Raw genomic sequence first — 22,864 nt, forward strand, 5'->3', positions numbered from 1 at the left:
TGTTTAAGGAAAAAAAAGCTGACTGGTGCCACCAAGGTGAGTCCCACTGCCCTCACTCTACAAACTAGAAAGCAACTATGTAGGTGGAGGTCCACAAGTATGGGTAGTCTGTTGAGGATCTTCTCCAACCTGGTCTGAATACAGATATACTTTTGGTCATAATTGTAGCAAGCAAAGGATTGTCAAATTGTCACATTTAAGCCCGCTTTGCATTCAGAGCAGGCTATCTAGAGGTGTGAGCCACCTAATGGTGCAGTGGGGAAGTAACCTGACTAGAGAGGCTGTTGGTTCAAATCCCAGCTGGTATGTTTCCCAGACTATGGAAAACTCCTACAGTATATCAGGCAGCAGCGATATAGGAAGATGCTGAAAGGCATCATCTCATACTGCACAGGAGAAGGCAATGGTAAATCACTCCTGTATTCTGCTAAGAAAACCACATGGCTCTGTGGTCGCCAGGAGTTGATGCCGTCTCGAAGGCACAACCTAACCTAATCTAGAGGTGTAGCAAATAGCTTATTTGGATTTGGACAGGGTGATCTTTTGAGATCACCTGGGCTATAGCTGGTTCAAATGATCCCAGGGAAACACTTGCAGCATGAAAAAGGGGCTTTGTGGAAGGCCCTTTGTTCCTTGAAAGATGAACAATTTACATTTTTTAATAGTGGTTTGCTGGTGGTTGTTTACATCCTGACTGGGTGTAATAAATGTTCGGATGTTTATCATCTCCTAACCATGATGCATACTATAAAAGCACAGCTAAATATGTTGACAAATTAATGTCAGATTTCTTTCCTGATCAAGCATGCAGGGTAGATTGCCACATGCACTTTATCTCATGTTACCTGCACAAGAATCACATGTTGGTTTGTCTGAGAGATGATGATTTATTCAAGGTAATATGATGAGAGACTTCTGTGCTCTTTATCCTTTATAGATTGCCAGTAGGTAAGACTTATCATTGATCAGGCAAAGTCATTTTGCATAGATTACACTGCTGAGAATTTTCAAGAAATGAAATCCCAGTAGCCCTATAAATCCCAGTTGTGCACGTGCACTGGCCACTGATGCTTACCAGGGCAGCAAGAACGTACGCTGCTGCCCTCCACAGTGATTTTGGGCACAATGCTGGCAGGGAAAACAAAGTGGGGGGAAGGTAAGAGCACCCTCCCAGTCCCTTAAAGGTAACTCCTCTGCCGACGAATCGTCGGATGGTTTGTGCACATCCCTGGTTTAAAGTTTAAATCGCCACTCTCTCAACTTCTCAGCTGATGCACAGAGAGGTTTAAAGAAGCAGTGAAAGAGCGAAGCGTGGATGGAGTAACCTGTGCTTCTCACACCACTTCTTTAAATCTCCCTGCATGCCATCTGAGAAGTGAGGAGAATGGCTATTTAAACTGTATACCGATTTAGTTAGGTGGGTAGAAAACTACGAATAACTGAAACAACCCCCACGAATGACCAACGAATGAACAAAACTGTGGGAAATGAACCAGTGATATTCGAGTGTCATTTGTATACATCATAGAATTTTTTATTAATGTGCTTGTAAAAGGAAAGTAGAAAAACAGTTTGTAATTAGTAGGATTTCAACTTCAAACAGTATTCGTTTTACTGAATCATACTATGTATGGTAAATTTTGATCATAGTAACTTTGAATCTGAGAAATGTCCTGCTTATCTTGGACATGATGTTGTTTTGGAATTATGGATCTGATTGTGTTAAATCTGTTGAGAGCAATAAACAGTAATAAGTCTGATGATTCAGAATATCTTCTAAAAATACAAACAATTAAACCTTTCTCCAAGCATATTCCAGTGTAAAGAGCATTGCATTCACCTAATTTAAGTGGCAAGATTGTTCATGCAAAATTTATAGGTAATTGGGAAGTTTGATATTCAGAATTTCTCATTAAAACTATTTAAATTTTATTCAAGCATATTGCAGTGTAAAAAGTGATCCATTAAACTAATTTCAGTGGCAGAACTGTATGTGCAAAATTTGGTATCTGTAGGTCATTGGGAAGTTTGCACAAACAAATCCTTCAAATGAGATTCCCCCCCTATTTTGTACTTTTTCTAAAAGTTGGAATCTGTGTGGATTATGATTATTATTATTAGCAGCCCTTTTTATCTCCTTCTCTGCCCAAACTACTACATCTATTAATCATGCTTGCAAGTATGGGTTCTGAACACTTTTAGCGATCAACGTGTGTGATCCAAAGATTTGTTTTAATTGGCAATGATCTGGTGTGCATTCAGTTGGTCTTTGCACCTCATTGAAAACAGAGACTTAAGCAGCTTGATTCTGAAATCATTACAGTACTGTATTAACAGGACTCTACTTCTGACTGAAACAAGATAATATGGAATTACAATCTTGTAAGACACCTTTGCAGTTGCTTGATATGCAAATGTTATATTTGGAAAAAGGAATAAGATGGCCAAGAGCAAAAAGATATGGGAAGGCATCTTTCTTGTTGTTGTGTTGAACTTTAGCCAATGTTTCTTGTGTCTTGACTCATCTTAACAAATGATACATATTGGCTCTGTGGAAGCCATTCAGGATAAATCCAGTGAACTACCTGCTCCATTTGTTATCTGCCAGCTAGCAACTTACTCCATGAGTTAAAAATAATCTATATTCATTCTCTGACTCATCAGGCAGAATATTAAGAAAACTAGCAATCAGGGCGTCACATCTTGTAGTCTCCAGAAGTGGCAGTTGTTCAAGGAAGGTAAATAAGCTGGAGACCACTTTTGGTTTCTTGCTCTGAACCAAATGAAGCCTGTTATGTGCTCAGGCTCTGATTGCACAAGGAAATTTCATGAATCAGTGCTGCAGACTTGCAGTGACACAATCCAGTGGGAAGTCCTCCTGTGCAGGTCCCATAGAAGGAATGGGAGCTATACAACAGCACATGTGGAGACTGACTGGATTTTAGGGAACGCCCTAGAATGGGTTCTCCCCAGCAGCTCCCAGGCTGGATGGCAAGCAGTGGGCAGCCGCTGCCACCACAGTGAATGGAGTGGGGGAGGAAGGGGGAGTGCTGAGTGATGTGTGGCAGCAACCCTGGCAGGCAAGCATCAGGAGTCACCAGGGCAAGTGTGTGTAAGGTGGCAAAAGGAGAGGGAATGGAGAGTGATGCCTGGAACATGGGGAACACTGGTAGCTCTTCTCCTGCTAAGAGAATTGCTAAAATTGATTCTGGAACTGAAGCATGTGCAGTTCATTGCAGTTTTTGGTTCCTACCGTTCATTTCCAACTTTTTAGCATTGCTAAAACACTGCAGAGAAGCATTCTTGAAGTGATCACATACATAATTGCCTCAAGATTCTTCTTCTTTTTGAGGGGTAGTATTTTGCTGTTGCACAAATGTGCTTCAGCACATTGGTAAAATACAGTGTGTAGTTGTTGAGGAAATTAGTTTCCACAAGGATTCACCCTTACAAGTATACCTGAGCTGGCTTGGGTAGGCTCAAGGGCCAAGCTGGACCTAGCTCAACTGAACCCAGGACTGGATCAGTTCAAATCCAGCCTGTATTCAAACAGAGCTGGCCCAGGGTTGTAAGGGGGCAAGTATGTGCCCCTCCCTCTTGAACTCTAATTTGGAACCTTTGATCATCCACTGTGATGTTTTTAATGACTTGCTTATGGAGAAAATCTCTCATATTTGGGCTGAACTGGATTACCTGTTTATTTCAGAGCCTACCAGGAAGGTGTCCAGCAACTCCTCTTATGGGATCAGATTGGATCACTTTCACTTGTGATTCCTGAGGACGTGCGCAAGCTGTTTCAGACTGTACGTCCTACTATCTGTTTTCTTGACTCTTTCCCAACTTGGCTAATTTCATCTGCCAATAGTATTATCAGAAAGAGTCCATTTTGGCAGCTGCTCGCTTGTACGGAGGCCCGAAAGGGCCAAAAGGGCTTTGCTTACCCAGCTGCGGCAGTGATGAGGAAGGCCGGTGGGAGGAGAGGGAACCTGCGTGGGACCTCCCACCCCACCCCCGCAGCTACAGCAAGCCCTCTGAAGGAGCTACAGGTACTTCTTTTATGGTTTTTTTTTTTTTTTTTTTTACAAAAAAAAGTTTGCGGACCGGTCCCGGACCAGACTGGACTGGAGGGGGGCGGGGTTCGAAGGGGGCCAGACCGAACTGGCCCGGTTCCGTTTGATGCTGGTCCAGCCTCGAACTGAACCAGGCCAGACGGTTCTGTGCCCACCCCTAGTCTATAATGCTCAGGAAAGTTGAAGAAAAGAGAAGAAGAGGACGACCACAGCAGTAAGGTGGATGTTTTTTGCAATTACAACAGCAATGAATGTACCGCTAAGATACCTTAAAGGCCAAGTTGAAGACAGATCATCCTGGAGAGTGTCTATGTGGTCGCTAAGAGTCAACACTGACTTGATGGCACTTAATCAATCAATCAACACCATCTAGGGATGCACATGTCAGATACTATATAAATATGATAAATAAATAAATAAGCATGAAGAGGTTGAAGAAAGTGAAGGTGCAGCAAACTGCCCACGCACAGTCCTCTCTCCAAATTTCATACATTAAAAAATGGAACAATGGAGAATTCCACATCCATCAGTTCCACTTTGGAAACAAGAACAGATCATTTCAAACTCCAAAATCTAGGGAGAAATTGGTCTGTGGTATGTCCTGGAGAAACTATATCACTCTGGTTTTAAAAGAACTACACTGGCTATCTATTGGTTTCTGGGCAAAATACGAAGTACTGGTTATTACCTATAAAGCCCTTAATGGCTTGGGCCCAGGGTATTAAGAGAATGCCTTCTTGGTTATGAACCCCATCACCTATTAAGATCTTCCGGGGAGGTTAGTCTGATGCTGCTTGCAAGCTCCATCTGACAACTCGAAGGAGAGCTTTCTCTGTAGTTGCCACAGAGCTGTGGAATGCACTTCCTGCTGAGATTAGAGCTGCTCCATCTCTGTTGGCTTTTAGGAAACTACTAAAGACACAGCCAAGCTTTTTCACTATTTGGGAGTATTTATAGGTGTTTTAATTTGATCCTTTACATCTTTTAACTATAAAACTTGGATTGTTTTATAGTTGTAAACCACTTAGACTTTGGTAGTGGGTGGTAAACAAATACATTAAATAAATCAATAATCAAGAAATCTCCATGCTTACATTGTCTGTCTGCAAGACGAACACTGTACTTGTGGAGAGAGTTTTTTCCCATGAGCAGAATGCTGGGGTGCCCAAGCATTCCGCATAATGGAGGGGATCTTTCCAGGAATACAGCATTGTCTTTGCAGATAAATACAGAAATTTTGGAGGGGGTGGTGGGACTGGGTTTCAGAGTACATCATAATGGTGGTGGGCTTCCAAACGTGTTCTTGGGGATACTGTATGTTAGGTGTGTGCTGTTACATAAATCCAATGGGCATAACAGGCCAATAGTAGCCATGTTGTTACTATCAGCAGTAATTCCACAGCTGATAAGAGAGGGGTCTCTCATCTCAAAATCCCAATTGCCCTCCATCCTATTGGCGTGGAATTACGTATTTCCAGTATGCCTATTGGAAATCCCCCCACCCCCACCGAACACACACTTAGGTCCTTTAAAATTTTTAAACTCACCACCACCGTTCCAGGTCACTACTGGCCACCTGCCACTCCTACCAGCCATCTGCCGCTCCTCCAGACCAGCACTAGCCCTGTTGCTGTCACCAGCTCGAGGGTCACTTTGCCCAGCCATGCCTCCAGTGTGGGCCCCCAATAACACCTCCAGCCCTGCTCCCCCGTGTGGCAGACCTCCAGTGCCACTGCTGCTTCTCTTTTGTTTACAAAGCAGAAGAGAGTAGGGGGAAAGGCCATTTCAAAAAGCCAAAGACCTTACTTGGTGCTTGCCTTTTAAAAAAATGGCCACAAGGAATGGAAGATTGTGGGGATTGTAGTTCCTCTACAGCAGGCCTGCACAACTCAAATGACCTGGCGGGCCGAAACCGACCGTGACTTGGTTCATGGGGGCCGAGGTCAATTCCTAGGGTGCTGATTATTAGAGTAACACTTAACATCAATCAATCAACCAATCAACTGAATTAAAGTGAAATGAATTAAAAATGAATTAAATCAATATTTAACTTTTGATGTTCGGGCAGGCCAAGATTGATTTAAATTAATATGAAATAAGTTGAATTAAAATTCATTCTAATAATATAAATATTATACAATCTGTACAAAATACATAATAAAATTCATTGTTCTTTCTTTCCACCTCTGCCAAATCATCACACAAAACATGGAACACTTTTAAGGGGAAAAAAATGAGAACCTCTTCTCATAATTTTGGAAAAAAGGGAGAAGGGGAAAGAAAGATGGAAAGGATGCAGCAGGAGGCTTGACCTGAGAGAGAGAGAGAGAATGGAGCAGTCTTGGTGGGGGAGAGAGAGAGAGACTTAAGAGACTTAACTGCGCAGGCGTGCCTCGCAGTTGGGAAGCAACACCGGGCCAAATAGCAGACCCGAGTGTTGCTCTGGTTTCTGCCGCTGTGCGCCACTGCTGCCGTGGGGGAGGGTAAGGAAGAACACCCACACCCCTGCAGCCATCTCCTCGGCCATGCAGCGGTTGGAATTTTTTTGGGGGGGGGGGGTTAAGCAGCAGGGGGAGGAAGAGGAAATAGCCCCGGGGGCCAAAAAAAAAAAGGCCTCGCGGGCCGCATCCGGCCCCCGGGCCACATGTTGTGCAGGCCTGCTCTACAGGATGCAGCAATGGAGGCTTCTCAGAGCCAGCAGTGACTTGGAGCAGTGTGAGGGGGGGGGGCTTGAAATTTTAAAGGGTCTAAGTGTGGGGGGAGGATTTCTGTTAGGATTATCTGTAATATATCGGATCCATTCTGACTGGATCCAAATTCCGATAGTATTTTTCCCCAATCAGATCAGATATTTTTAGTGGAGCACAGGCCTGCTGCATGTCCTGCATTCAGGTAAGAAATATCAAATGCACAAGGATGGGGGAAACCTGGGTTGGCAGCGGTACATGTGAAAGGGACAAAGGTGTCCTAGTAGACTACAGATTGAACATGAGCTAACAGTGTGATGTACCTGCTAGAAAAATCAAGTGTAGCCTTTGGCTGCATTAACAGTAGCATAGTATCCAGATGACAAGAAGTGATAATTCTGTGCTGGCCAGACCTCACTGGGAATATTGTGATCAGTTCTGAGCACCATCTTTTAAGGAGGACACTGATAAATTGGACGAGGTTCAGAGGAGGGCAACAAATGTGAGGGACCTGGAAACAATGATCTATGAGGAATAGTCAAGGTACTGGGTATGTTAATGTTTAGCCTGGAGAAAAGAAAAGTAAGGGGAGGAGGAATAGCCATCTTCAAATATCTGAAAGGCTTTTGCATAAAAGAAAGAGGACTTGCTCCCTTTTGGTTCTGCGGGCAGAACTAGAACCAATTGGTTGAAATTATGAGGAAGCAGATTCAGGCTGGATATTAGGAAAATTTTCTAACCAAGAGAGCTGTTTGACAGTGGTATAGAGAGTCATTTGACTGCTGGGCTCTCCTGCACTTAGTGATTTCCGGACAGAACCTGAATGGCCATCTGTCAGGGATGCTTTAGTAGTTCCCTTCTCCAACTAGTGGGCTGGACCAGAAGAGTCCCAAGGTCCCTTACAACTCTGAAACTTTATGTTTCCATTATTTTATAACTGTTGAACAGTACTACAGTTGGTACTATCTAACTGTAGTACAACATTACTGTCAATGGTAGTAGATCTAGGATAGCTGTTTAGGCATGCAAGTTACCATCAAATGATGAATATGTATATAGCAATAGCACTTACATTTATATACCACTCTATAGCCGAAGCTCTCTAAGCGGTTTACAATGATTTAGCATATTGCCCCCAACATTCTGGGTACTCATTTTACCGACCTCGGAAGGATGGAAGGCTGAGTCAACCTTGAGCCCCTGGTCAGGATCGAACTTGTAACCTTCTGGTTACAGGGTGGCAGTTTTACCACTGCACCACCAGGGGCTCTTTCTGGACCAAATTTAGGTGGTGTTAATGAAAGTAGATCCTTGGAATAAAATAAGTAGACCATCTGACTGAGTTTTCTTCCACATCAGTTGTAATAAGGCAATTGCACACTTCTTATTTCCCCTCTGATTAAATATGGTCACTTCATGTATGTGTTTTACCACTTCCATTTTCTTTGTGGGTGAAATAAAATCTCATTCTCTTTGATATTTTCTCTGTTCAACTGACAGTATAAACAACATCAGTGTACCCTCACTGTGAAATAACTGCTGTCAATACAGTAATTAGACCATTAAATAGCAATGGATATGCATTAAGCAACAAGGAAGCCCCTCAGCTGTGTGAAACAGGTTGCTGAAAATAGCACTTGCTTAAGGCGGGGCTAGTTAAGAATATCAAACAGTTAGATGAAAAAAGATAGGGAGCAGAATAAACTTATTTTTACTGATAAGCATCTAGCAAATGCGAAAGGGGAAAAAAGCAGCAGCATTCTTGGCAGTTTGTGATGGATCAGCTTTAATCTCCAGAGCAACCTGCAATTAGTGTTAGTTTTTTATCTTAAGCACAAAGCAAGAATAAATAGTCCATATACATGGAAAATAGATTTGAAATCTAATTAACATGGAGGCCAAGTAATAAGCACAGAAACCTTATCTTGCCAAAGAAGGAGAATTAATCAAGAGAGACCAACGCAGAACTCTGCTACCAGTCCCTCAGGGTTTCCTGAATTTTTACAAGTTGCAAAGAGAATTTGGTGGTAGGTGTTGCTGTTAATGCTGGAAGAAGTACATTTTCATGAGGTGTTTGGTCACAGTGAACTGTGATATAGCGAGGGTTGGCTTACCTATCCAACAGCCAGTAGCAGTTCTGTATTTGTTTATGCCAATAATTGGTATAAGTGGCTTAAAGAGCTTAGGTCCTTCATACTTCAGGGGAAAAACCACTTCTTACTAACTGTTGTGAATGCTTATGGGTGCTTTCAACATTACTTCTAAAGCTGCAAGAGGAGAAATGGCAAAAAAAAGGGGGGGCATCTATAGGATCCCATGGGGGTTTGTGGGGGAAAGTGAAAAAAGTGTTTATAATCACCCACTTGCCCATTTCTTTTGTGGGTTGGGTGGTAGGTAGCACCCACCATGCCCTACCATACAACCCACATTGGTTTCCCTAGGAGTTACCCATGGGGGAATAATGGGGGGTGCTTTGTGTTCTCCGTTGTTCCTTATGGCTGGAACAGTTTTGCATTGCAATTTCCAATGCATTTTGCAACCCTGCCTTGAAAAACACCACAGAAGCACACCGTAAAAGGGAATCTGTCCCTCCCAACAAAGAACACACATTTCAAACATAGTCCAAAAAAGAATCACTTTCCCAGAATCCACTGCCAGCCACAGTGCCTGTAACAACATTGGCACAAGTTGCTTTCACACACAATTCTAACACTTTCTTCCTAGCATTGCAACAGCTGCCACAGAAGCACCATTATTTTATTTATTTATTTATTCGTTCGATTTCTAGACCGGCCTTACAGAATAGCTCAGGGCGGTTCAAATACCACAAAACAGTTAAAATCAATCAATGACTGAAAACAAAGCTTTAAAAATACAATAAAGCAGCTTAAAAATGCAAAACTTTATAAAAACCCGATACACTAAGAACCATTTAAAACAATTTAAAAACCCTGGAAGGCCAGGCCGAACAGGTAGGTCTTTAGGCCTCTCCTAAATGCCGATAAAAGAATTCAAATTATGGATTTCTACAGCGAGTGCATTCCACAGTCTAGGCGTGGCTACAGAGAAGGCCCGCCCCTGAGTCACCACCAGATGAGCCAGTGGCAACTGGAGCTGGACCTCCTCAGGCGATCTCAGCGTGCGGTGGTGATCAGACTGAAGAAGGTGCTTTCTAAGGTAACCTGGACCAAAGCCTTTCAGCGCTTTAAAGGTAATAACCAGCACTTTGTATTTTGCCCAGAAACATATTGGCAGCCAGTGCAACTGTTTTAAAACAGGCATAATATGGTCTCTCCGAGTTACCCCAGAGACCAGCCTGGCTGCCCGATTTTGAACTAACTGAAGTTTCCGAACTACGTACAAAGGCAGCCCCACATAGAGCACATTACAGTAGTCAAGCCTGGAGGATACCAGCTGGTGCACCACTGTTCTGAGGTCATCCTCCTCAAGGAATGGACGCAGCTGTCTAGTCAGCCTAAGCTGATAAAAAGCACTCCTGGCCACGGCCTTCACCTGAGATACCAGGGTGAGGTCTGTATCCAGGAGTACCTCCAAGCTGCATACCTGCTCCTTCTGGGAGAGTATGACCCCATCCAGCACAGGGAGATCTAACTCATCCCTCAGATTCTGAGCCCCTACAATGAACACCTCCTCTGTGGCTCACCGCCACTGTCCGCTTCCTTCCTTATAAGTCCTGGGCAGAAAGCCCGGCTGGTGGAACCAGGAAAAAAACCTGCCAAGTCACCCTGGGCTTGGCTGCAGTCCTGCAAAGCACCACAACCAGTCTGGGGGGTGGGGGCGCAGATGGAATTAGGAGGAGGCAAAAGGAGATGAGGCAGCCAGGCAAGAACCCCAGACTGTCACCCTGAGGGGTGCCTGGCAAGATGGTAGTTCCTCCTCCACAGATGGCATCCCCCTCCTCTCTTCCCCAGCGAGCTTCTTAGAAGTAAGCACAGCCATAAGCTCAACTAGAGCAACTTCAGCCACATGTTGACTTGCAAGTCAGATTGCAATTCAGATTGCAGAGCAGAGAGTGATGCACAAGTTAGTCTCAAGGCCAGACATGGTGCTCATCACAGCAATCACCAATAATTATCAGAGAGAGAGAGAGATAGCAAGAGAGTGTGAGCAAGCTGCCACTGTCCACTTCTTGCCACAACACTCTCACAAACAAAACAAACCACAACTAAAGGAAGGAAGGCATTCAAGTCCTGCCTTTTTCAATCTGAGATTCCTCAAAACCAGATAATTACAGCAGCAATAGTACAGCATATTATACCCAGTGTTGAGAAAAGAAAACCACAAAATCAAATCTTCCTTGATTCCTCTGTTCCTGATAAGAAAGGCACAGTATAAGGACTCTCTCTCTTCCTCTCTGAATACATTTTGAAATTCCTTCCTTCTATTTCACCCTCTTCCCTCCTCCCCCCCACCAGCCAATGGAGACACAGTTGCCTATGACACTTGATTTGTATGATAACAAGCCAATCAAGAAGCAAAGGGATCACAAGCCAATTAGAAGCCAGTGCCAGAAAGTCAGTAATCAGGCCTCCAAAATGGTGCTCGAAATGTTGAAACATTTTGACCGAAACAGGGTTGTTTTGCTCTGTGCTCAGAGCAGGCCCTTTATTTAAAGGGTGCTTTGTTTCAAGCTCAAAACACTTAAAACAGCCCATTTTTGCCATTGAAACATTCTGCACATGCCTAGTTCCACGATAAGCCTCAAAACTGTATAGCTTATAAATGACATCTGCTGCGTTAATAACTTGAATTTTGGCATATGTGACTGTGAAGAACTGACTGGTTAAGAATTGTTTATGTGTTCATATGATAATTGGTTTGGGGGCTAGTCAGTTACAGCATGGTAACTGTTGCCCAGTACTTAGATTGACAGAAGGAGTTATATACAGTAGGTGTGTGCTGTAGTTAACTGTAAAGGAAGAAGCTGGCAAAGGGACTTAGACTGAAGGACAGAAAACTGTAACTGGTTATGCTTTTAAATGCACATTTCTTGGAAAGAATCAACTTTTGTTTCATTTCTTTTTCTTTGTGAAACAATTAATCATCTTTATTTTTAAAATATTTGAACTTTCCATATTGGAGTGACACCCCATGGCTATAACATTCCCTCACTATCGAGGACAAAAGTGATTATAGGAGAGGACTGCTGAAGATAAATGATGGCACCAGATACAGGAACCACCACAGTGATCAACTAGACCTTGTTTAATTCCAAAATGATCTGATAAAAATTGCTACAGGTATCGCAAGTTAAAAAGTGCTGAAAATTGACACATTGACCCTTTGTCCAGTGTTTAGACTGGCATATCATATATTTCTTTCAAATAAGCAACTGATGTAATCTCTTTGGGCTTGTCTAGGAAGGTAATCCTTCATTGATCTGATTAAGGTTTGAGCAGTGGTTCAAAAGTTAAGGCTTTCCTGTCCCATTAAAGTCTATGGCTAGCAAGTGCTGGGAAAGGCAGTATCTTCCTGCCCCATTAAAGTCTATGGCTGGCGAAGGCAATACTGAACTGGTACAGCATGGGGCTTCTTTGATTGTGCCAGGCACTCCATCCTCTCCATCTTGATTTGTGTCTCAGAGATCAAGGAAAAGTGGAGGTTCATGGAGGGCAAGTTGCAAGTGAGCACAATTTGTGACATTGCACAACATCATTACTGATTATTTGGCACACCTGTTAAGGCATTAGCCAGAGGTTCCAATTTCCTGATGTTATGGAGCTTGAGCCAAAATGAGATAACCTTAACTCTGGTTTTAAACTGGCAGGTCTTTTGATGATAAAATATCTCTATATATAATTCTCTAAGGTTTACCTGTGGCTAATCCCATGTATGGCAGCTCTTGCTAGAGTTCACGAGCAGCTGCTGGAAGAGGAAGAGGAATGTTGGGAAGGGGTGGCTAGCCAGCTGAGAGAAAGTGGTGGCAGTGGCAGAAGTGGCTGAAGGGATGAGGGGGTGGGGAGAACTAAGTGGCTCAAGGAATGGAGATGAAATAAAGACTGGGCAGGGAGCCGGATCAGTTGCTGGTGGTGGGAGACAGGGAGAACTAGGGGCACAGATGCTCTGCACCAAGTTAGCTAGTCTTGATTCATACCTGAAGGGTCTGTAGAGCCTTGAGAATACTGGAGCTGAAAAGAATTAGATCCTCCGCCCCCAGCATTCCCAGTCATCAGTGCTATTGGGTTTAAGGGTTTTAAAATAATTAGTATACTAATCCTACTTGTATTTAAAGATGCTTTTCTTAGTGCTCAAAGCACCTGACTTTATCTGTGTATTTATCTGTATAAACCTTACAACTGCCCTGTGAAATAAGGACTATTATTATTATTACTAGCACTTTTAAGCCCGTTTAAATAACGGGCGCCAGTAGGGTTGCCCCACTCTCTCTTGCCCCCCACCTCTGCCGCCTTCACCACGCTGCCAGCCGGGCCGCCCCCGCCAGCGGGCTTAGTTTTCCCGCTGCTGCTGCCAGAGGGGCCAGTCCCCCCGCCGCGGCTGCCAATGCCCGCGGGGCCAGTCCTCCTGCCTGCTAGTGGGCCCGGGCCCAGCCTTCCCCTCGCCTCCGCTGCCATGGCCACGCTGCTGGGCCGGGCCGCCCCCGCCTCACATCTGCGGCCGGGCCGCCTTGGTTGGCTGGGCCCGGCCGCCGCTGCCTCATGGCCTGGCACGCTGCTGCCTCGCCCCCACCTCACATCTGCGGCCGCCGCCACCGCCTCTGCTCTCCCTGGGCTTTCCCTTCCCTGCGGTCCGGCTGGACCGCCGCTGCCTCTGCCCCCCCCCCCCGCAGTCCTCGGCCCGCCGCTCTCCTCAACATGGCCGCCTGGTGCCTGCAGCCGTATCTTCCTCGGACGTTCTGGGCATCTGGGCATTCTGCGCTCCGCACATGCCCAGAACGGCCGAGCAAGACACGGGTGCAGAGACACGGGCGCACACCCTGGCATCTTATTATATAGGATTATCCCTTTAAAAGATGCAAAAGCGGGAGAGGGGGATGAAGGAGACAGATGGTAACCTATTTAAAGTCAACTGGTGAGTTTATGACTGATGAGCTGAGATTTGAACTGGGAACATTCAAGCTTATAGCTCATGCTCTGCAACATTAGACAAGATCAGCTTAATGCATGGTGGCTCTTGGCTGAACCTGTGAAGTTCACATTGAAAAATACTTGTGTTTGAGTGGTCATTGGGTGGTATGAAAATCTGTTACAATGATACGTGGTGGCTCATTACATATCCAGGTCGTCCCTTGATGCCTAACAGTCAATGTGTGATGAATATGAAAGTATGAGCCAGCCCTTACAGTATTTTCACAAGTTTTATAAATAGCTTTATAAATAGCTAAATGCATAATTTAGTAGAGAACGATCGTTCTCATGGTATGTTCTGGAGAATCCTAGGAAGTTTAACAAACGTTCCTCAGTTAAAAGTTCAGTAATGCCAGACAAGCTGCCCTAAAAGACAGATTACCCACTTACTATTGATTTTGATTTTATTTATTTAGATGTTTATATCCTTCTTTTCCATTTTCTATTGCTGAACATGGTATACATTAAATCATACAAACATCAATTAATACAAAGTTATAAAACCCAAACCAAAAGCAGAGCCAAAAATAACTCCAGAAGCAGACAGACAATAGTTCTGAAGCAGAAGGCAAGAGACAGGGGGCAGAGAGGGAAAAACACCTTCCTGTCTAAAACAAGTGGAGATGGCGCTAACCATATCTCCCTGAGGAGACCAAGAGATGGGGTAGGTCTGCCATCACCATCTGACTCACCTCTGAAGCTGGGGATACTTGAAGCAAGGCCTGCAACGATCTCCATGGGTAGGCAAGTTCAAATGGATGTAGAAGTTCTTCAGATAACTTGAAGCCTAAAAGATGATGATCAACATTTTGAATTGTGTGCATTTGGTAATCAGTGTAGGTATAATTAGTATACTAATCCTACATATATTTAAAGAGGCTTGTCTTAGTGCTCAGAGGTTCCTTCATCTCCAGTTTTGTGTGGCATGCGAATGTGGACACAGTCTCCATCTTGTCTGGCTTACTAATTCAAGATGTCTGAACTCCAGGGCTCAGCCAATCAGCACACCAGGTGGGTGGCACCTAGAGAACTGTTGGGAGGAAGGTGAATTTCTTTGTTAGAAGAAGCTGGATGGAACTGCAGAGAGGAGGACACATGCACCCATGGAGGATGGCTGCAGGAAGATGACTGCAGATTTTGAAAGACAGGGCTGCAAGGGCTTGAATTCTCAACCAGGGTTTGGGTAAGTTCAAGAAAAAGGAAGCCTGGGCTTTGGCTTCAGGAAGCTTGCTGCTGCTGCTACTACTACTACGAATGTTTATACCACTCTTCAACAAAATTCTCAAAGCGGTTTACATAGAAAAATAAATAATACACAAATAAGATGGTCCCCTGTCCCCAAAGGGCTCACAATCTAAAAAGAAACATGAGGTAGGCACCAGCAACCAGACTGTGGTACCAGCATTTGGAGGTAGTGCTGGCACCACGGAACCGGTGGTCCATGCAGCAGATCTCACTACAAACCAAAGGTACAAATCGCTGTCCAGGGAGGGAAACCACAAGTCCATTCTTCTGCAATACTGTGCTTGCCCGCATTTGGCTGTACTGAAAATGAAACCAGGGGTCCCTTCACCTCCAGTTTTGTTTTGCATGCAAATGTGGCCACAGTCCCCATTTGTCTGGGTTAAGTTATTAGCTTCCATCCATCCCATTACTGATTCCAGGCACCTGTTCAAGATGTCTACTGTGTCCTCTTGAACAGATGAAATAGAACTGAATGTCATTATCACAATAATGGTAAAGTGTACTGTCAAGTCGATTTCGACTCCTGGTGCCCACAGAGCCCTGTGGTTTTCTTTGGTACAATACAGGAGGGGTTTATCATTGACTCCTCCCACGCAGTATGAGATGACACCTTTCAGCATCTTCTTATATCACTGCTACTCAATATAGTACCAGCAGGGATTCGAAACAGCAACCTTCTGCTGTACTTCATCCTAAATCCTAGATGACCTTTCCCAGTGGTTTCATGCATTTTAAAGATGCATAGTGAACAAGATAGAACTCTGTATCATTCCATAGCATGATTTTCATAGAGTAGATCAGAAGTCTCCCAGCACCAGTTTCTAGAACCTATCCATCAACAAGCTGCAGAATCACTAGAGTGCATTGCCCCCAATGTATGTAGACAGTCTAGAATACTGTGATAGATCGTACTGAAAGCCACTGAGAATAAAAGAACATTGGCAGGGTCACATTACCCATATTAATCTCCTGGTATAGTAGGAGTGTGCAGAATCGGGTTCGGATCTGGCCTCTACGGATGCACAGAAGCTGGAACCATGCCGTCACCACTAGGGATGTGCATGGTCCGGAGCGGTCCGGACCGGCACTGAAGGGGGGGTCTCCCTTTAAGGGCGGGGAGGGTTTACTTACCCCTCCCGCCGCTTTGCCCCCTCCAGCGCCCGTATTCTTAGTAGAAGCCGCCCCTTCTGCCTCCTCCAGTGCCAATGCCGCCTGGGCGCGCGCGCGGCTTTGCTTTTAAAAGTTCCTTTTGCTGGCGCTGAGGGATTAAACACCAAACAGAAGCCGGCAGAGCACCGCGCCGGCCGGCGGCTCCCCCATGCTCAGCTGCCCAGCAGCCACTGAGAACGCCCAGCGAGGACGCGCCGTCGCCATCGCCGACGCCGCGGCCCCCAGGCAACCCTAACTTCCGGCTTCCATGCGACTTCCCCCAGCATACAGAGTGGCTGCATTCTGCCACTCTGTATGCGGGGGGAAGTCGCATGGAAGCCGGAAGTTAGGGTTGCCTGGGGGCCGCGGCGCGTCGGCGATGGCGACGGCGCGTCCTCGCTGGGCGTTCTCAGTGGCTGCTGGGCGGCTGAGCATGGGGGAGCCGCCGGCCGGCGCGGTGCTCTGCCGGCTTCTGTTTGGTGTTTAATCCCTCAGCGCCAGCAAAAGGAACTTTTAAAAGCAAAGCCACGCGCGCGCCCAGGCGGCATTGGCACTGGAGGAGGCAGAAGGGGCGGCTTCTACTAAGAATACGGGCGCTGGAGGGGGCAAAGCGGCGGGAGGGGTAAGTAAACCCTCCCCGCCCTTAAAGGGAGACCCCCCACCCGAACCGAACCGGCCAGGGGACAGACCGGTCCGGACAGTTCGGAGGCCTTTGCAATGGCCTCCGAACTGGTCCGGACCCATCTCTAGTCACCACACGGGCCATGCTGCTAGGGGACCATCGGGATTTAGAGGAGCCAGCAGCAGTGGTAAGGTGCCCTCTCGCCTCCCTCCCCCCCCCCGCCACTGTTAGAAACCTTTTAAAGGCAGGATTCCTCTTTGCTTGTAAAGGGGAATTCTCTCTGGATTCCCCTTTAAAAGCATAGCCCCTGACACCAGGCAGAACTGGTTCAAACCAGCTTTACCTGGCTCAATTGAACGAACTGGACAGCCAGCCCATTTGACTGAACTGGTTTGCGGACTGGCAGTTCAGTTCAAATTTGGTTTGAATTCAAACCGAACCACCCAAAACAATTCTGTGCACACCTCTATAGTGGGGATGAGCCCAAATAGGCTTGGGCAGCAGCAGGCGGTGCAGGAAGTGGTTCCCTTAAAAAGCAGCTCCTTATCTGCAGTGGCCATGTGCATACTGATACCATCTGCAGGCTGCAGGGAGCAGTGCTGCAGCCACGTGTGGCCTTTTGTACAGCAACTGTACAGCAACAGTGGGGTCACGTGGGAGCAGGTAAGGATTCGCTTAGAACCACTCCCTGCCCTGCTGAATAGGGGTGTGCACGGAACCGCCAACTGCGGTCCGGAACTGGGGTGGGGGGTAGCTTTAAGAGCGGCGGGAGGGTTTACTTACCCCTCCCGCTGCTTACCCCGCTCTGGCGCCGTAATGCTAAGAGTAATTGGGGTGGCAGGATACCTCCCTGCCGCCCCTTCCCTGATGTCGCTGGAAAAAACTCCCAGCAGTCCTTTGTGTGCGCACACGTATCCAGCCGCCCCAATTACTCTTAGCATTACGGCGCCAGAGCGGGAAAGCAGCGGGAGGGGTAAGTAAACTTTTTCTTTTTCAATGGCCTCCGGACCAGTCCGGGCCCATCCCTACTGCTGAATCAATTCAGCTGCAGGCACCCAAGCTGGTTTGGTACTTCCTTAAGGAGCCACTGAACCAGTTTGTGCACATCCCTACCCTACTGTTTAGGTAACCTACCAGAGCAGCCAAAGCAATTCCAGCCCTAATCGAGGGTCAGAAGCCAGGCTGAAATTTGACTGAAATAACTTGTCATCCCAGAGCTCATGGAGTTGAGCCTCCATTACCTATTCAAGCACTTTGCCCAAAAAGGTGATTTGGCATAAGATGATGGGATATAAGCATATTAATAAAGTCTAAAATAAAGGCTATGTCTTAGGGTAGTCAATAATTTCCTCAGTCATCTGGATCCAGGGAAATTTTAAGGAATGGTTTAACAACTTTTGACTTTAAGGCAGTTGGGAACATTATATTTCTTAGAAGGTGTTTACAGTTTTCTAGATCCAACCAGTCACTGCCCTCTGGCAAGACATTATCAACCAATAGGAACAAAGGTTGAACAGGCCGTTAGCAGGCTATACGTATTCAAGAATCATCCAGAAAGAATGATCCAAATGAAACTAGAAAATTGAAAATGTTTGCAGTAAATGTTATCTTAACCACTTGTACTTAATATACAATATAAAATATAATTGTATATATGTGTATATTAAAGATTTTCAGCTGAGGCTGAAAGGAAGTGATAGGAAATGAGTTCATAGCAGAACCAAGATGCAAGTTTTTATGGGAAGTTTTTGAGTATGTATGTGGATGGAAATTTTACTATTTCTTTGGACTTTAATATATACATTTTCAGTTATATATTTATATTGCAAACTGGCTGATAAATACAATTGGTGAATATATTTGCCCCTCATTATTCACACTTTTTCAAGCCGCTTGTAAGCATACTCTGTCTGCTCTAACTGAAACTCATTCAAACCATATTGACTACATGAAGCCAGTGGAATGTAATGTATTGATGTTGCCTCGAAAGTGACAGTGAACAATTTTACCCCCAAAGTACTTTCAGACAAGCTGTCCATGTGATTTCCCTGAGATTTTCTCCAAGCAGACGTCTTACCACTCCGCTCTGTGTGTTTGCAGTGTTGGTAGAATTTTTTCTTTCTTTCCTGCTATCTCTAAGGCTCTAATACCAGATTTTGCCTGTGTTGAGACATATTTGCCTTTTCTCCATCTGTGTCCAAGTCACATCTCCTACTTCACTGCATAAGCTCTCTAAATATCTAGGGAGCCACATAGCTCAATCTGGTTGGAAAGACTATTTGGGAGTTATCATGCATGAACCACACAGGTTACCTTCCAAATTCTACTGATCACCCACAGCTTCAGCAGAGTCACCAGCTGTGTCATGTGGGCACTACCTAAGAGACACCTGGAAACCCTCTAGATGCATTCATTTTGGGGGCAGTTTATTCATTCTGGTCCTTCACATCCCTGTGGAGAATATGCATATTTGTAAGTCTTCAAAGCTGAAACCGTGGCTGAAGGAGGAGTTTTAAGATGGCACCCCACTCAGATTAATGTGTAGTTGGCTCTGTTAAAAGCTTCAGCAGTTCTTGATGCCATATGTGGATTTTTCTATTTTTGTTTTTCAGGCTCTAGTTGGCAAATTTAACATGATTCTTCCACTTATAATATTGAGTACTGATTCTATGTGCTTTTGTGTTTTCTTTCACAAAGTACAAAAAATTTTCAGACTGAGAAACATTAAGCACATCTCCAAGATGTTACTGACTCTGAAAAATATTTATGAAAATGGACAAAAACACAATAGCACACTCAAAGTACTCCTACTAAAAGTAGGAACATCTTCAACAACCTTTCAGAAAGCACAGATCAGAATTGTAAGCACACATGACATTTTTCAAGCAATAATCAGGAACATTCAGTCCTGAGTATTGCTTGATGAAAACCATTTGTGTTTGTAACTCTGAAACAATCAATATTATACCAACCCACACAATACATCCCTTCCTAGCTCTTCCGCTGTTCTTATTTATCCCATTAGCCTGAGGGTGTCTTCACACATCACATAGAACCTCTATTTATTGTAATTCTGAATGGCTGTGTTATTGTCACTTCTGCTTCTGTTTGGCCTATGGCTGCAATAAAAGAACTGCTACTGCTACATGGAACCTGAAGTTTGGCAAAGTGGACGGAGCCCTGGGAATGTGTTGAGATTGGGCATGCAATACAAGCCCACCAGTCCTTGGCCTATTCTATCCTCCTTGTGGTCCAGAATCCAACATCTGTCCTGATTTTAGTTACAGATATATTCTGGACAAGAAGAATGGTAGAATAGGCCAAGAGCTGGTGGGTTCATACGACATGTACAGTCGAGGCATGTCCCTCCTGACACTGCAAGTATAGAGTGTGCGTATTTCTGGGGCTCCAGCCTCTCTGTCAAATTTCAGGTTTGGATTGAAATTTCAGGTTTGTAAAGCCACCCTGAGTGTTCGAACTGTATCCTGAAAACAGCCTAGTCCTCCACAAAGTCAGCTGTCTCATTGCATCTTATTAGTGCTCCAGTCCTGGGTTTATACTGCACACCCCTATTCCCTTCTGTGCTTGAAGACAGTTCTGAGGCAGATACATAACTAGTCCTGGTAGCTCATTAGGTAGCTTCTAGCCTCAGTCCTTGAGGTTCCTGGTTCAAGCCCTGGAGTCTCCTTCACCAGTGTAGAAGGCTGGGCTGAGGATCAAACTGCTAGTTTCTGGAGCCATGTGGGTGCTGCTGCTCTGGATCTTCTCAGTAATATAGTTTGAAACTATGCATGATGTGACATTATCCCATTGGCATTTCTCTGCCTTCTGAAAGTGACTAGCAGTGAAATGGGGAGGAGAGGAAATCCCAGCACAATAATGTCATTATACAGGGTGGCAGGAGAGGGCTTGTCTGTTTGTAATTTGTAGTTTAGGCATGAGATGCTGAGGTTGCCCAGTGAACTTCATGGCTGAATGTGGATATAGGCCAGATTGCCTTGACCCAAGTTCAACATTCTGTCCCTAGCCCCCACTGCCTGCACCTCCACTGGCCAGGGTGCTTTCAGCATTTGCTTGGCAAGCTAGATAATAATTTCGCATTCCATGGGCTCTCTGATTCTTTGTGACTGCTATGTGAACAATATTCTTCCCATTCCAGCTACAGCATTTCAGGGCTATAATGTGAAAACTCCCTTATAATGTGATATTTTATAGAGCAATCAAACATTTTGTTGAGCAGTAAAATATCATGCTGTAAAATGCATCCTTAATTAATAGATGTAAGGCAGGTTATATTTGGTATATTTTACATATCCACAGCACCTTTGGATTCCCCCCACTTTTTTTAGTTCAGTGTCCTGTCTATTAACAACATTCAAAAGGCTATAAATGTCCTGGTTTCCCCCCCTACCTTCCTTATCTCCAGAGAAAGAAAAGGCCAATAATGGAGCCATTCAGATGATATGTCCATAGGCACACATGATAAGGATGGGGTTGAGCCAAGAGTGCGCTTACCATTACATTGGCAGAGGACATCCTGTTGCTCTCTTGGTGCATCCCTTTATCATGTGAGGGTGGGTGTTAATCTGATCAGTTTTGTACCCATGCTCCCAACACCCCAATTTTACAGATGGGGATTTGGGAGTGCATGCAGATATGGGATATGGAGAGCATGCAGCATGGCTGTGTTTTTCCTGTTGAACAAAGAGCAGAGAGTGCAGATGGAGGGGATTGGTCTACTGGCCGCTGATGTCACAATGGCAGGATACATGACAGCTGAGGTTGTCTTTTCAGTCATTTGGATATATCCTGTTGTGCTGCGTTTCATTTCTGTTCCTCATGAGACATAGTCACTGCTTTTCTTCCAGTTCATGGAAATAAAATATTCATTATGCACGAAGGGAACTATACTCATATTTAAACATTCAGGATAAAAATGCTCATCAGATCTGCTTGGCAGAACTTTAGCTAAGATGGTTTGCTTTCCATGTAGTTGCAAAGACATCAAGGGCTTCTCTAAATTGGTAATGAAAGTCATTATGTACCAGAAAAATTTGAGAATATTAATGCTACATTTCTTCCTAGTAATATTGCATTTGCATCTGTGAAGTTCTATATTGCTTTTGCGCTACTTTCAGATAAGATCCCTGGGGATGCTTATGTATTCTTAACAATCTCCTGTGACTTAGTTTGCTCAAAAAAGAAAAAAGAAACTTTTCTCTCTTTTTGGTCATAGATTTTTTTAAAAATCATATATTTTTGTGGGGTGGGGGGATACAGAGCAACAATAATAATCCAAATCAGGAGAAACATGAAACAAACGATTCATACGACCTAAGCAAAAGTCCAAAATATACATAGCATAAAAACTATAATATACAAATATAAAATAGGTTATTTGAGGAGAAAATAAACTAGATTCTTAACTGTTAATGTAGAATTATTAGCTGATATCCAGAGAAATGCAGAAAGGTCTATCAATGGCTACTAATCTAGTGATTGTGGGCCACTTCCATCCTCAGAGGCATGATGCCTCTCAATACCAGTTGCAGGGGAGCAACAGCAGGAGAGAGGGCATGCACATACGTACCTTTTGCCTGTGGGCTCCCCAGTGGCATGTGGTGGGCCACTGTGTGAAACAGGATGCTGGACTAGATAGGCTTTGGGCCTGATCTACCAGGGCTGTTCTTACATTCTTAACTGATACTGTGAAAAGAGCAGACTAACTGCACTTCCAGACTATTCCAGTGCATTGGGGAAGGGGCAGTTTCCCCAGGGGAATGGCATCCAAATATGTCCCTGAGGTTTATGCTGCCAGGCCTGTACATATAAATAAAATTGCATCTATCAAGAGCATGTTACATTGCTATCCTTTAGTTCCTAGATAAGAAAGGAATGGGAGCCATGATTCAAAGAAGGAATTTAGGTTTCCCTGTCCCCTAGATCAGAGGTCGGCAACCTTGGTTCTCCAGCTGTTGTTGAACT

General features: G+C 44.7%; 1 long non-coding RNA gene across 1 annotated transcript; it reads right to left on the bottom strand.

Annotated features, from left to right (window-relative positions):
* Window positions 1–1,582: 1,582 nt before the first annotated feature.
* LOC128351896 (uncharacterized) lies at window positions 1,583–21,567 on the bottom strand. Its single transcript, XR_008320103.1, has 3 exons — window positions 21,395–21,567; window positions 14,556–14,650; window positions 1,583–1,728 (listed from the first exon to the last, which is right to left on the bottom strand). It is a non-coding gene; the product is annotated as an uncharacterized LOC128351896 (long non-coding RNA).
* Window positions 21,568–22,864: the final 1,297 nt, after the last annotated feature.

This window comes from Hemicordylus capensis, chromosome 3 (genome assembly GCF_027244095.1).
Source record: "Hemicordylus capensis ecotype Gifberg chromosome 3, rHemCap1.1.pri, whole genome shotgun sequence".
NCBI lineage: Eukaryota > Metazoa > Chordata > Lepidosauria > Squamata > Cordylidae > Hemicordylus > Hemicordylus capensis.